The sequence below is a fragment of the Oncorhynchus keta genome, chromosome 15 (assembly GCF_023373465.1).
Source record: "Oncorhynchus keta strain PuntledgeMale-10-30-2019 chromosome 15, Oket_V2, whole genome shotgun sequence".
In the NCBI taxonomy this organism is placed as follows: Eukaryota; Metazoa; Chordata; class Actinopteri; order Salmoniformes; family Salmonidae; genus Oncorhynchus; species Oncorhynchus keta.
This window is the reverse complement of record NC_068435.1, coordinates 8,024,834-8,039,502: the sequence shown is the minus strand read 5'-3', so window position 1 is coordinate 8,039,502 and position 14,669 is coordinate 8,024,834.

Genomic DNA, 14,669 nt, shown 5'->3' with positions numbered 1-14,669 from the left:
GATTACTGAATCTCAAACACATAGTACTGATTACTGAATATCAAACACATAGTACTGATTACTGAATATCAAACACGTAATACTGATTACTGAATATCAAACACATAGTACTGATTACTGAATATCAAACACATAATACTGATTACTGAATATCAAACACATAGTACTGATTACTGAATATCAAACACATACTACTGATTACTGAATATCAAACACATAGTACTGATTACTGAATATCAAACACATAGTTCTGATTACTGAATATCAAACACATACTACTGATTACTGAATATCAAACACATAGTACTGATTACTGAATATCAAACACATAATACTGATTACTGAATATCAAACACATAGTACTGATTACTGAATATCAAACACATAGTACTGATTACTGAATATCAAACACATAGTTCTGATTACTGAATATCAAACACATACTACTGATTACTGAATATCAAACACATAGTACTGATTACTGAATATCAAACACATAATACTGATTACTGAATATCAAACACATAGTACTGATTACTGAATATCAAACACATAGTACTGATTACTGAATATCAAACACATAATACTGATTACTGAATATCAAACACATAGTACTGATTACTGAATATCAAACACATAACACTGATTACTGAATATCAAACACATACTGTAGTACTGATTACTGAATATCAAACACATAGTTCTGATTACTGAATATCAAACACATACTGTCGTACTGATTACTGAATATCAAACACATAGTACTGATTACTGAATATCAAACACATAGTACTGATTACTGAATATCAAACACATAGTACTGATTACTGAATATCAAACACATAGTTCTGATTACTGAATATCAAACACATACTGTAGTACTGGTTTCTGAATATCAAACACATAGTACTGATTACTGAATATCAAACACATACTGTAATACTGGTTACTGAATATCAAATAAAATAAAATAAATGTGTATTTGTCACATGCGCCGAATACAACAGCTTACTTACAAGCCCTAACCAACATTGCAGTTTTAAAATTTGGACCATGTTAGTTAGTTGGTGATGTGAACACCAAGGAACTTGAAGCTCTCAACCTGTTCCACTACAGCCCCGTCGATGAGAATGGGGGTGTGCTCGTTCCACTACAGGCCTCCTCCTTTTCCCTTAGTCTACTATCATCTCCTTTGTCCCGATCAAGTTGAGGGAGAGGTTGTTGTCCTGGCACCACACGGCCAGGTATCTGACCTCCTCCCTATAGGCTGTCTCATTGTTGTCAATGATCAGGCCTTCCACTGTTGTGTCATCAGCAAACTTAATGATGGTGTTGGAGTCGTGCCTGGCTGTGCATTCATGAGTGAACAGGGAGTACAAGGGGATTGAGCACGCACCCCTGAGGGGCCCCCAGCATGGCGGATGTGTTGTTACCTACCCTTACCACCCGGGGCGGCCCGCCAGGAAGTCCAGGATCCAGTTGCAGAGGGAAGTGTTTTGTCCCAGGGTCCTTAGCTTATGGATGAGCTTTGAGGGCACTATGGTGTTGAACGCTGAGCTGTAGTCAATAAATAACATTCTCTCATAGGTGTTCCTTTAGTCCAGGTGAGAAAGGGCAGTGTAGAGTGCAATAGAGATTGTATCATCTGTGGATCTGTTAGGGCGGTATGCAAATTGGAGTGGGTCTAGGGTTTCTGGAATAATGGTGTTGATGTAAGCCATGACCAGCCTTTCAGAGCACTTTATGGCTACTGACATGAGTGCTACGGGCCAGTGGTCATTTAGGCAGGTTACCACCATAGTCCCTTGGGCCCAGGACTATGGTGGTCTGCTTGAAACACGTTAGTATTACAGACTCGGACAGGGAGAGGTTAAAAATGTCAGTGAAGACACTTGCCAGTTGGTCAGCGCATGCTCTGAGTACACGTCCTGGTAACTCGCCTGGCCCTGCGGCTTTATGAATGTTGACCTGTCTAAAGGTCTGACTCACATTGGCTATGGAGAGCAGGATCACACAGTCTTCCGGAACAGCTGGTGCTCTCATTCATGTTTCAGAGTTACTTGCCTCGCAGTGAGCATAGAAGTAATTTAGCTCGTCTATTAGGCTCGTGTCACTGGTCAGCTCTCGGCTGTGCTTCCCTTTGTAGTCTGTAATAGTTTGCAAGCCCTGCCACATCCGACGAGCGTCAGAGCCGGTGCAGTACGAATCGATCTTAGTCCTGTATTGACGCTTTGACGGTTTGATGGTTCGTCAGAGGGCATAGCAGGATTTCTTATAAGCTTCCGAGTCCCACTCCTTGAAAGCAGCAGCTCTAGTCTTTAGCTCAGTGCGGATGCTGCCTGTAATCCATGGCTTCTGGTTGGGGTATGTACGTACGGTCACTATCGGGATGACGTCATCGATGTACTTATTGCCAATGACAGATGTGGTGTTCTCCTCAATGCCAATGGAGGAATCCCAGAACATATTCCAGTCTGCGCTAGCAAAACAGTCCTGTAGCTTAGAATCTGCTTCATCTGACCACTTTTTACTGATCTAGGATCTAGTTGTCAGCAGGAATCAGGAGGATGGAATTATGGTCAGATTTGCCAAATGGAGGGTGAGGGAGAGCTGTGTATGTGTCTCTGTGTGTGAAGTATAGGTGGTTCAGAGTGATTTTCCCTCTCGTTGCACATTTAACATACTGATTTAAGTTTCTCTGCGTTAAAGTCTCGGGCTACTAGGAGCATTGCCACTCGTGAGCGTTTTCTTGTTTGCTTATGGCGTTTTAATTTAATGCTATCTTAGTGCCAACCTCTGAGGTGGTATTTAAACAGCTACGAAGAATACAGATGAGAACTCTCTCGGTAGGTAGTGTGGTCTACAGCTTGTATACTCAACAAAGACAAGCTCGAGACTACCTGAGATTTAGTGCACCGGCTTTGACTTTGATTTACAAAAATACATAGTCTGCCGCCACTGTTCTATCCTGCTGGTACATCTGTCCTGCCAGCTGTAAGTTGATATTATCGTCTTTACGCTACGACTCCGTGAAGCATAAGATGTTACAGTTTTTAATGTCCCGTTGGTAGTTTAATCTTCCCTGTAATTTGTCAATTTTATTGTCCAAAGATTGCATGTTTACTAGCAGAATTGAGGGAAGTTCTCAGAAGGCAGCCCGATCTCCGGACTCTCTTTCTCCACCTCCCCTTCACACAGATCACGGGGTCGGGGCCTGTTCCAGAGGGAGCCGTATTTCCTCTGCCTCAGGCTCGTCACAGTCTTGAAAGAAGAAAATAATTATCCTGCTAGTCCGTGGTGAGTAATCGCAGTCCTGAGATTATTTTTGGTCATAAGAAATGGTAGTGGCAACCTTATGTACAAAATGAGTAAAAAAGAAGAAGTTCTAAACAATGCAGATAAAATAACAAAAAAACACAATAGTTTTGGGGGCACGTAAAACGTCTGCCTTCTGCTCTGGCGCCATCTTACTATGGTTGGGTCCCTCCCGGTTCCTTTTAACCATGTCGTCAGCCAGTGGATATTCATCTGTCAATTCCTTCAGCTCAATCAGGACAACCTCTTAACTTCGGATCAAGGTGTGGATCAAATCAAATGTTATTCGTCCCAAGGCTTGCAACACAACGGGTGTAGGCTAACAGTGAAACTTACGGGCCCTTCCCAACAATGCAGAGAGAAAGAAAATAGTTAAACTATAGAAAAGTAAAACACTTCCTTTCGATTAATGTCGTTCATTTCAGTCAGTAATGCCCAACCGGACTCCAACTACCTGCGAATGTTGAACTCGAAAGTCATGTTTCTACAAACCTCTTGTTCACATGTTCACCATAAGGGGCTCATTGGACCTATCATTTGTGACTGAGACTTGTAAATGTATGGGTTTAAAACAAAATTAACATTTGTTGATTGCTCGGCATACACATAAGATAATTTTCTTGAAATTGTTATTATTATTTTTAAATTAGGTATAAGTTGCGGCCGGACCAAATTGTGAACGACTCTTGCCCAGAATGCATTGCTTGACTGCCGTGAGGATGGTAAGTACAATAACATTCCATTCCATTCACGAAAAGAAACTCGACTATGCAAATAATTGGCTGCTTTTAAATGAAAATACTCTGAAGTTTCTAAAACTGCAAAGATATTATCTGTGAGTGCCACAGATCTCATGCTACAGGCGAAACCAAGATGAAACCTCAAACAGGAAATGAGCAGAATTTTTGAGGCTCTGTTTTCCATTGTCTCCTTATATGGCTGTGAATGTGCCATGAACGAGCCTAAGCTCTCTGCCGTTTCTCAAGGTGTCTGCAGCATTGTGAGGTATTTGTAGGCATATCATTGGAAGATTGGCCATAAGAGACTACATTTGCCAGGGGTCCGCCCGGTGTCCTTTGTCAAAATTGGTGAGTAATCTTCAACTGGAGGCATTTTCCATTGAGATTCAGAGGAGAACGCACACTTCCACAAACAATATATCATCGAAGAGATATGTGAAAAACACTTTGAGGGTTGATTCTAAACAACGTTTTCCATGTTTCAGTCGATATTATGGAGTTAATTTGGAAAAAAGTTTGGCGTTTTTATAACTGAATTTTCAGGTTTTTTGGTCGCCAAACGGAGCGATTTCTCCTAAACAAATAATCTTTCAGGAAAAACTGAACATTTACCATCTAACTGAGAGTCTCCTCATTGAAAACATCCGAAGTTCTTCAAAGGTAAATGATTTATTTTAATGTTTTTCTGTTTTTTGTGAAAATGTTGCCTGCTGATGCTAACGCTAAATGCTACGCTAGCTACGCTAGCTATCAATACTGTTACACAAATGCTTGAAAAATATCTGAGATGACAGTGTTGTTAACAAAAATCTAAGCTTGAGAGCTAGCATATTAATTTCATTTCATTTGCGATTTTCATGAATAGTTAACGTTGCATTATGGTAATGAGCTTGAGGCTGTATTCACGATCCCGGATCTGGGATGGCTAGTATCAAGAGGTTTTAAGAACAAATTCTTATTTTCAATGATGGCCAAGGAAAAGTGGATTAACTTCCTTGTTCAGGGGCAGAACAACAGATTTTCACCTTGTCAGCTTGGGGATTCAATCTTGCAACCTTTCGGTTACTAATCCAATACTCTAACAACTAGGCTACCTGCCGCCCCAGTCTCCTCCTTCTCCACTAACCAAAGTTAATTGTATGGATTTATTTTCTATTAATAATGTTAAATTATGTTGAGATATACCAACCTTTTTTAAATGTACTCAGGATGACTGTTATTAGCTTGTTTTATCTACTACTATAAAAATGGTGAACTATCAGATCCTCAACAAGGTCAGATTTCATTATTACTGAAACAGGACCTAAGTTGTAAATATAAAAATCAATTTAAAACATTTTTAGTACCTTTACACTTAAGTGCTGTGATGCAAAAATTATAGCAAAATGCATTGTGATTTTATTCATCCTCTGTTTTTTTGGAATTTGTTTGTAAATGCATGACATTAAAATTTTGGAGAATCTCGCTGTCATTGTAAATTGTAAACTGACTTGCCAAGTTGAAATTAAAGTTTTGCTTTGACCAAAATGGCAAACCTTTTCATCATTAATATGGTCTAGTTTTTACGATGTACGTTGACTTGTGTCATTGCTATTAGCATTTAACTGTTAAAAAAGCTCATCCATTGTTTAAAAATTGGCGTTTTGCCTTTGTGCAGACTGCTATGTCTCATTTTCGATTAAAGTTATGTATAGTAACCCTAGGTGTAAATAGTAAATTATGGATACTTCTCAGTAAAACAAGGTTGTCCACTATCAGCATATATATATTTATTGAGGCCATTGAAATGTTAGTTATTCAAATCAGATCCAATAATTAAAACCTATTCAGTCTGTCTACAAACAGGCTCTCAAAGTGCTTGATAGGAAGCCCAATAGCCATCATCATTGTCACATCCTTAGAAAGCATGAGCTCTTGAGTTGGGAAAATCTTGTGCAATACACTGACGCATGTCTTGTATTCAAGATCCTTAATGGCCTGGCCCCCTTCCACTCAATATTTTTGTTAAACAGAAAACCCAGACATATGGCAGCAGATCCACAAGGTCTGCCATGAGAGGTGACTGTATAGTTCCCTAAGGAAAAGCACCTTTAGTAAATCTGCATTCTCTGTGAGCTTCCCATGTCACACTTTCACAAAATGCTTGAAGACATGGCTAAAGGTCAATCAGATTTGTGAACATGGTCCCTAGCTGTGTGTTGTCGCTTTCCATGTTGTCTGTTGTCTGTAGCTTGTGAGGTGTGGAAACACTTTGTTGCTTTTATGAATTTTGTCTTGCTGCTTTTTGTTCTATGTTGCTCTGTCTGTATGCTACGTCTTGCTTGTCCTATGTTGCTCTGTCTGTATGCTATGTCTTGCTTGTCCTATGTTGCTATGTCTTGCTTGTTCTATGTTGCTATTGTCTATATTGTAATTGTTTTAATAACCTGCCCAGGGACTGCGGTTGAAAATTAGCCGGCTGGCTAAAACCGGCACTTTTACTGAAACGTTGAATACAGGGACAGTTCCCTGTAAAAATAAAAAATAAACTCAAACTCAAACTCAATAATATCAAGGGGCTGGAAATCCAGGGCTTAAAAATAAATGTGTCATTAGATGCTTATGATTCATGTTTTATTTTAAATCCACAATTTGGATTCACAGCCTCATAGAGGATCTACGTACTTGTTCTAACCTTTCTGGATTAAAACCAAATTATGACGAATGTATTATATTACCTATTGGATCACTAAAAAAAAATCCCCTGATAAACTCTAGTCATATCCCAGTTTACCTATTTGCCACCAGAGGTCTCTTCACAGTCCTCAAGTCCAGAGCAGACTATGGGAGGTGCACAGTACTACATAAAGCCATGACCACATGGAACTCTATTCCACATCAGGTAACTGATGCAAGCAGTAAAATTAGATTAAAAAACAGATAAAAATAGACCTTATTTATTAATTTGTAAAGAATTTTAAAGACATTATTCCACTCTGATATTATGGGATATTGTGTGTAGGCCAGTGACAAATCTCAATTTAATCAATTCTAAATTCAGTCTGTAACACAACAAAATGTGGAAAAAGTAAAGGGGAGTGAATACTTTCTGAAGGCACTCTACCTTAAATAATCCCACAGCACCCCACCCCCCTTCAGATCCTTACACCCCCCCCAACCCCAACCCTAACCCTGCCACAATGTATTCACAATGTATTCACCAGGGCCAGCTTTCCCGAAAGTAGGGGATTAAATCTCAGAGATGCGGGAGCATCATTACATCTCAGAGCTGTTTCCCCAAACCATCGCTACTAAAGATGCACTTGAAAACAACCGTTATTTACAGACTGCGTCAGACCACTTGTAAGATCATATAAGTGTGTCGTTTTCTACCTTGCGCTTCACTTTATACACAGATCTAAACTAAACTTAGAATCAAGATGTTTATCTGTCTCTTTGCAACCACCAATATATTCACAACAAAGTTGACTACAAATACAAAGTTGTCAGTCCTTGGAAGTCTTTGGAATTGTTACAAAAAAAAATTGAGGGCAAAAATATGATTCAAATGACAACCGAGATGACTGCATTAAAAGATCAATAGACTTCATGGGCATTGATATATTTCAATCAATATTTCAATGGAAATCAAGTTCATGTTCAATCAGTGATTGTGATTTGGCCAGACTTGGATTGGATCATCTTGTACCCTTAATGTCAATACATTTGTCCCGTGTCTTTTCTGATTCATAATCCCCCCCTAGTCTTCTAGTCCTGGAGGTAGGCAGGTAGGTTTTGATTCTGGCATGGTCGGGTACGCTGCTCTGCCATTGCATTATCAAATCACAGGTTTTGGCACCATATAAAATAACTCCTGGCTTCTGGTTGTGGTACAGTCACTGTGGGGACGACGATCATCGATGCATTTATTGATGAAACCAGTGACTTATGAGGCGTACTTCTCAATGCCAGAACATGATCCAGTCTGTGATAGCAAAACAGTCCTGTACTTTAGCATCTGCTTCATCTGACCACTTTTTTTATAGACCGAGTCACTGGTGCTTCCTGCTTAAATTTTTGTGCTTGTAAGCAGGGATCAGGAGGATAGAATTATGGTCAAATTTGCCAAATGGAGGGCGAGGGAAAGCTATGAACACATCTCTGTGTGTGGAGTAAAGGTGGTCTAGAGGGTTTTTTTTCCCCTTCCGGTTGCACATTTAACATGCTGGTGGAAATTTGGTCAAACGGATTTAAGTTTCCCTGCATTAAAGTTCCCGGACACTAGGAGCGTAGTACTGGGCAACAGCAACTGTCTCACTTCCTTGTAGAAACTCTTTCCTGCGAATTCGACCAATTATCCCAGTGCTAAAAATAGCCTAAAATAAGATGTAATATTTGTATTTATATGCTGCATTTAGAGCTCCTGTTAAGTACAATCTTTCATACAGTCATACAGAACGGGTCTATGGGTTTTCTATCGTCTATTAGAAATTATTTGATTCCATTTGAATGGTGACAGCTGTTGTGATGACCCTAGCTGGCATTCAGTTATAATTGTACCACATGTCAATTATTCAGCATACACAGTTGGGCCTCCTGGACCAAGACTGTGTGTGTGTGTCTGTATGAGTGTGTGTGTGTGTGTGTGTGTGTGTGTGTGTGTGTGTGTGTGTGTGTGTGTGTGTGTGTGTGTGTGTGTGTGTGTGTGTGTGTGTGTGTGTGTGTGTGTGTGTGTGTGTGTGTGTGTGTGTGTGTGTGTGTGTGTGTGTGTGTGTGTGTGTGTGTGTGTTTGTGTGTGTGTGTGTGTGTACGAGTGTGTGTGTGTGGTCTACATGAGTCTGTGTGTGTACACATGCGTCTTTGAATGTAAATGTACATTTGCATGCTCACACACTCAATAAGCTTCCAGTCCCAGCCCTTCATCAGTTCAGCTGGGCTTCCAGTCCACACCCCATTAGCCACAGTCTCTACACCCAGTATCACACTATAATTACCTCACTTTGGGTTGGCCCAGGGAACATCTCCAGTAACATAACAAGCCCCATGCATCTAAGCTCTTAGTCTAATTTAAAAGGACCCCTTGAAGATGTGAGAGTTTTCAGAGCTCTCTCTCTCTCTCTCTCTCTCTCTCTCTCCCTCTCACTGCCCCTCTCTCTCTCTCTCTCTCTCTCTCTCTCTCTCTCTCTCTCTCTCTCTCTCTCTCTCTCCCTCCCCCCCTCCCTCCCCCTCTCAGTCTCAGTCCATTGGGGTGGAGTGCTCTAGCATGGTGAGGTCTCTCTCTCTCTGCCTCTCTCTCTCTCTCTCTCTCTCTCTCTCTGGCTCTCTCTCTCTCTCTCTGCCTCTCTCTCTCCCTCCCTCCCTTCCTCCCCCTCCCCCTCTCAGTCTCAGTCCATTGGGGTGGAGTGCTCTAGCATGGTGAGGTCTCTCATGTGGGGGGAACCAATAAGTGTAACAAAGGGACCTCATCACTTCTGATTTCGGGCTCCGCCGCCGCCACGCTTTTCAAAGGGGACCACAGGCTGTTTAATCCTGCCATTGAGTTGTGGCCCAGTTCGCTGCATGCCGAAACTGAGACCAGTCAATGTGTGTGTGTTTTTTCCGTGTGGTCACATAGAGATGAGTGATTTGTGTGCCTCTATCTCTCTCTCTCTCTCTGTATGCATGTGTGTGTCGCTCCTAAGTGTTTTCAAGTGTGTACTGTATGTGTGTGGGTGAACGAGTGGAGTGCGGCGGATAATGCACAGCTGGGTAAATTTACTCCAGGGAAAATCTGTGTTTTAACGGGGGGAAGGCACTGTGATGGAGGTAGAGGGCACTGTAGTGGAGGGAGAGGGTACTGTAGTGGAGGGAGTGGGCACTGTGGTGGAGGGAGAGGGTACTGTAGTGGAGGGAGTGGGCACTGTGGTGGAGGAGAGGGTACTGTAGTGGAGGGAGAGGGGCACTGTGGTGGAGGGGGAGGGTACTGTAGTGGAGGGAGAGGGTACTGTGGTGGAGGGAGTGGGCACTGTGGTGGAGGGAGAGGGTACTGTAGTGGAGGGAGAGGGCACTGTGGTGGAGGGAGAGGGCACTGTGGTGGAGGGAGAGGGTACTGTGGTGGAGGGGGGGGCACTGTGGTGGAGGGAGAGGGCACTGTGGTGGAGGGAGAGGGCACTGTGGTGGAGGAGGGGTACTGTGGTGGAGGTGGGGGGCACTGTGGTGGAGGGAGAGGGTACTGTGGTGGAGGGAGAGGGCACTGTGGTGGAGGAGAGGGTACTGTGGTGGAGGTGGGGGGCACTGTGGTGGAGGGGGGCACTGTGGTGAAGGGGGGTACTGTGGTGGAGGGGGGGCACTGTGGTGAAGGAGGGGTGTGGTGGAGGTGGGGGCACTGTGGTGGGGGGGGGCACTGTGGTGAAGGGGGTACTGTGGTGGAGGGAGAGGGCACTGTGGTGGAGGAGGGGTACTGTGGTGGAGGTGGGGGGCACTGTGGTGGAGGGGGGGCACTGTGGTGAAGGGGGGTACTGTGGTGGAGGGAGAGGGCACTGTGGTGGAGGAGGGGTACTGTGGTGGAGGGGGGGCACTGTGGTGAAGGGGGCACTGTGGTGAAGGGGGTACTGTAGTGGAGGGAGTGGGCACTGTGGTGGAGGAGGGGTACTGTGGTGGAGGTGGGGGGCACTGTGGTGGAGGGGGCACTGTGGTGAAGGGGGGTACTGTGGTGGAGGGAGAGGGCACTGTGGTGGAGGAGGGGTACTGTGGTGGAGGGAGAGGGCACTGTGGTGAAGGGGGGCACTGTGGTGGAGGGGGGTACTGTAGTGGAGGGAGTGGGCACTGTGGTGGAGGGGGCACTGTGGTGGAGGGGGGGTACTGTGGTGGAGGGAGAGGGCACTGTGGTGGAGGGAGTGGGCACTGTGGTGGAGGGGGGGCACTGTAGTGGAGGGAGTGGGCACTGTGGTGGAGGGGGGCACTGTGGTGGAGGGGGGTACTGTAGTGGAGGGACACTGTGGTGGAGGGAGGGGCACTGTGGTGGAGGGAGAGGGCACTGTGGTGAAGGGGGCACTGTGGTGAAGGGGGCACTGTGGTGAAGGGGGGGACTGTGGTGGAGGGAGAGGGCACTGTGGTGGGGTCCCTGTTTCCCTCTCAGAAGCGTTAGTGTAGAGGAGGGTGTTCTTCATTGTCTGGAACTAGGTCAGTGGTACAATGAGGTATGAGTCCTAAATGTCCTATATACTTTGGATCAAACGTACAGTGCACTGTATAGGGAATAGAGTGTGGACTGGGACCCTGGACCCGGGAGATGGATAGAGTGGAGCCCCGTCATGCTGCTGCCATGTTGTGTTGCTACCATGTTGTTGTCATGTTGTGTTGCTACCATTTTGTTGTCATGTTGTGCTGCCACCATGTTGTTGTCAGGTTGTGTTGCTACCATGTTGGTGTCATGTTGCTACCATGTTGTTGTCATGTTGCGTTGCTACCATGCTGTCGTCATGATGTGATGCTACCACGATGTTGTCATTTTGTGTTGCTACCATGTTGTTGTCATGTTGTGGTGCTACCATGTTGTTGTCATGTTGTGGTGCTACCATGTTGTTGTCATGTTGTGGTGCTACCATGTTGTGTTTTCATGTGTTGTTGCCTTGCTATGTTGTTGTCATGTTGTGTTGCTACCATGTTGTTGTCATGTTGTGGTGCTACCATGCTGTGTTTTCATGTGTTGCTGCCTTGCTATGTTGTTGTCATGTTGTGGTGCTACCATGCTGTGTTTTCATGTGTTGCTGCCTTGCTATGTTGTTGTCATGTTGTGGTGCTACCATGTTGTTGTCATGTTGTGGTGCTACCATGCTGTGTTTTCATGTGTTGCTGCCTTGCTATGTTGTTGTCATGTTGTGTTGCTGCCATGTTGTTGTCATGTTGTGGTGCTACCATGCTGTGTTTTCATGTGTTGCTGCCATGTTGTTGTCATGTTGTGGTGCTACCATGTTGTTGTCATGTTGTGGTGCTACCATGCTGTGTTTTCATGTGTTGCTGCTATGTTGTTGTCATGTTGTGTTGCTACCATGTTGTTGTCATGTTGTGGTGCTACCATGCTGTGTTTTCATGTGTTGCTGCCATGTTGTTGTCATGTTGTGGTGCTACCATGTTGTTGTCATGTTGTGGTGCTACCATGCTGTGTTTTCATGTGTTGCTGCCTTGCTATGTTGTTGTCATGTTGTGGTGCTACCATGCTGTGTTTTCATGTGTTGCTGCCTTGCTATGTTGTTGTCATGTTGTGGTGCTACCATGTTGTTGTCATGTTGTGGTGCTACCATGCTGTGTTTTCATGTGTTGCTGCCTTGCTATGTTGTTGTCATGTTGTTGTCATGTTGTTGTCATGGTGCTACCATGCTGTGTTGTCATGTGTTGCTGCCATGTTGTTGTCATGTTGTGGTGCTACCATGCTGTGTTTTCATGTGTTGCTGCCTTGCTATGTTGTTGTCATGTTGTGGTGCTACCATGCTGTGTTGTCATGTGTTGCTGCCATGTTGTTGTCATGTTGTGGTGCTACCATGCTGTGTTTTCATGTGTTGCTGCCATGTTGTTGTCATGTTGTGGTGCTACCATGCTGTGTTTTCATGTGTTGCTACCATGTTGTTGTCTTTGGTCTCTCTTTATGTAATGTTGTATTTCTTGTTGTGATGTGTGTTTTGTCCTATATTTATTTATTTATTATTTTTAATCCCAGACCCCCGTCCCCGCAGGAGGCCTTTTACCTTTTTGTAGGCCGTCATTGTAAATAAGAATTTCTTCTGACTTGCCTAGTTAAATAAAAGTTCAAATAAATAAATACATTTTAAAAAGTCATGACAGGCTGATGATTCATTTCCAGAAGCAGTGAGGGATACGGAGCTCACTCGGCACGCAGGGAGGTCTGACGAGCGACCATACAACACTACTGGAACCTTTGATGCCAAAGGCCATTTGGGTCGGCTAATTGTGATCCTAATAAACCAAATAAAAAAAGATGTGAATAAGAGGTACAGTACTGTTTACTTACATAAGCCAATACAGTCGTGTTTGGAATTAGTAAGAGGTCAGTGTCTGAGAGAGGTCAATCCCATTACAATTCAGAATTCCTATCCCGAATTCCTATTCGTAAAAATCCTAATTGAAAACCACTGGTAACTTCGAATTTTCGAATTGCGATTTCAATTAATCTCTCGAATTTAATGTATTATAATCTAATTTGATCCTGTCTCCATGCACACTAGTCTGCAGTGCTTCTCAGATGTGAATTCTGCAGCCACCTTTTGGCGTAATGGTTGAGATATCGGACTGACAGTTCGACAGTGAGGTCCTGTCCCAAGGCATTTGCTATGCACATTACAAACCACAGCAAAGTGGGTTAACCCTATTTGTACTAGTTGCTAGTGCACCAAGCGGAGTGTCTACCACATTACCCCCATTTCACTCCAATACACACCAACTGTTCTGTATTGTCTTCAGTACCATTGTGGTAAATAAAGCCTCCATTATAGCAGATCAACACAATATTTGTTGCTTGTGGAAAGTGGTGAATAATTCATCAACTGATGAATAATGAGTGTAATACTGATCCTACGTCTACATCTGAGAGAAGAAAACATTAGGAACACCTTCCTAATATTGAGGTGCAACCCTTTTCCCTCAGAACAGCCTCAATTCGTTGGGGCACAGACTCTACAAAATGTCGAAAGCTTTCCACGGGGATGCTGGCTCACGTTGACTCTAATGCTTCCCATAGTTGTGTCAAGTTGTCCTTCAGGTGCTGGACCATTCTTGATACATACTGGATGGAAACTGTTGAGCTTGAAAACCCCAGCAGCGTTGCAGTTCTTGACACACTCAAACCGGTGCGTCTGGCACCTACTACCATACCCCGTTCCAAAGGCACTTAAATCTTTTGTCTTGCCCATTCACCCTCTGAATGGCACAGATACACAATCCATGTCCCAATTGTCTCAAGGCTTAAAAATCCTTCTCTAAGCTGTCTGCTCCCCTTCATCTACACTGATTGAAGTGGATTTAACAAGAGACATCAATAAGGGATCAAAAGCTTTCACGTGGATTCACCTAGTCGGACTATGTAATGGAAAGAGCAATTGTTCCTAATGTTTGGTACCCTCAGTATATACAGTGGGGAGAACAAGTATTTGATACACTGCTGATTTTGCAGGTTGTCCTACTTACAAAGCATGTAGAGGTCTGTAATTGTTATCATAGGTACACTTCAACTGTGAGAGACGGAATCTAAAACAAAAATCCAGATAATCACATTGTATGATTTTTAAGTAATTAATTTGCATTTTATTGCATGACATAAGTACTTGATCACCTACCAACCAATAAGAATTCTGGCTCTCACAGACCTGTTAGTTTTTCTTTAAGAAGCCTTCCTGTTCTCCACTCATTACCTGTATTAACTGCACCTGTTTGAACTCATTACCTGTATAAAAGAAACCTGTCCACACACTCAATCAAACAGACTCCAACCTCTCCACAATGGCCAAGACCAGAAAGCTGTGTAAGGACATCAGGGATAAAATTGTAGACCTGCACCAGGCTGGGATAGGCTACAGGACAATAGGCAAGCAGCTTGGTGAGAAGGCAACAACCGTTGGAGCAATTATTAGAAAATGGAAGAAG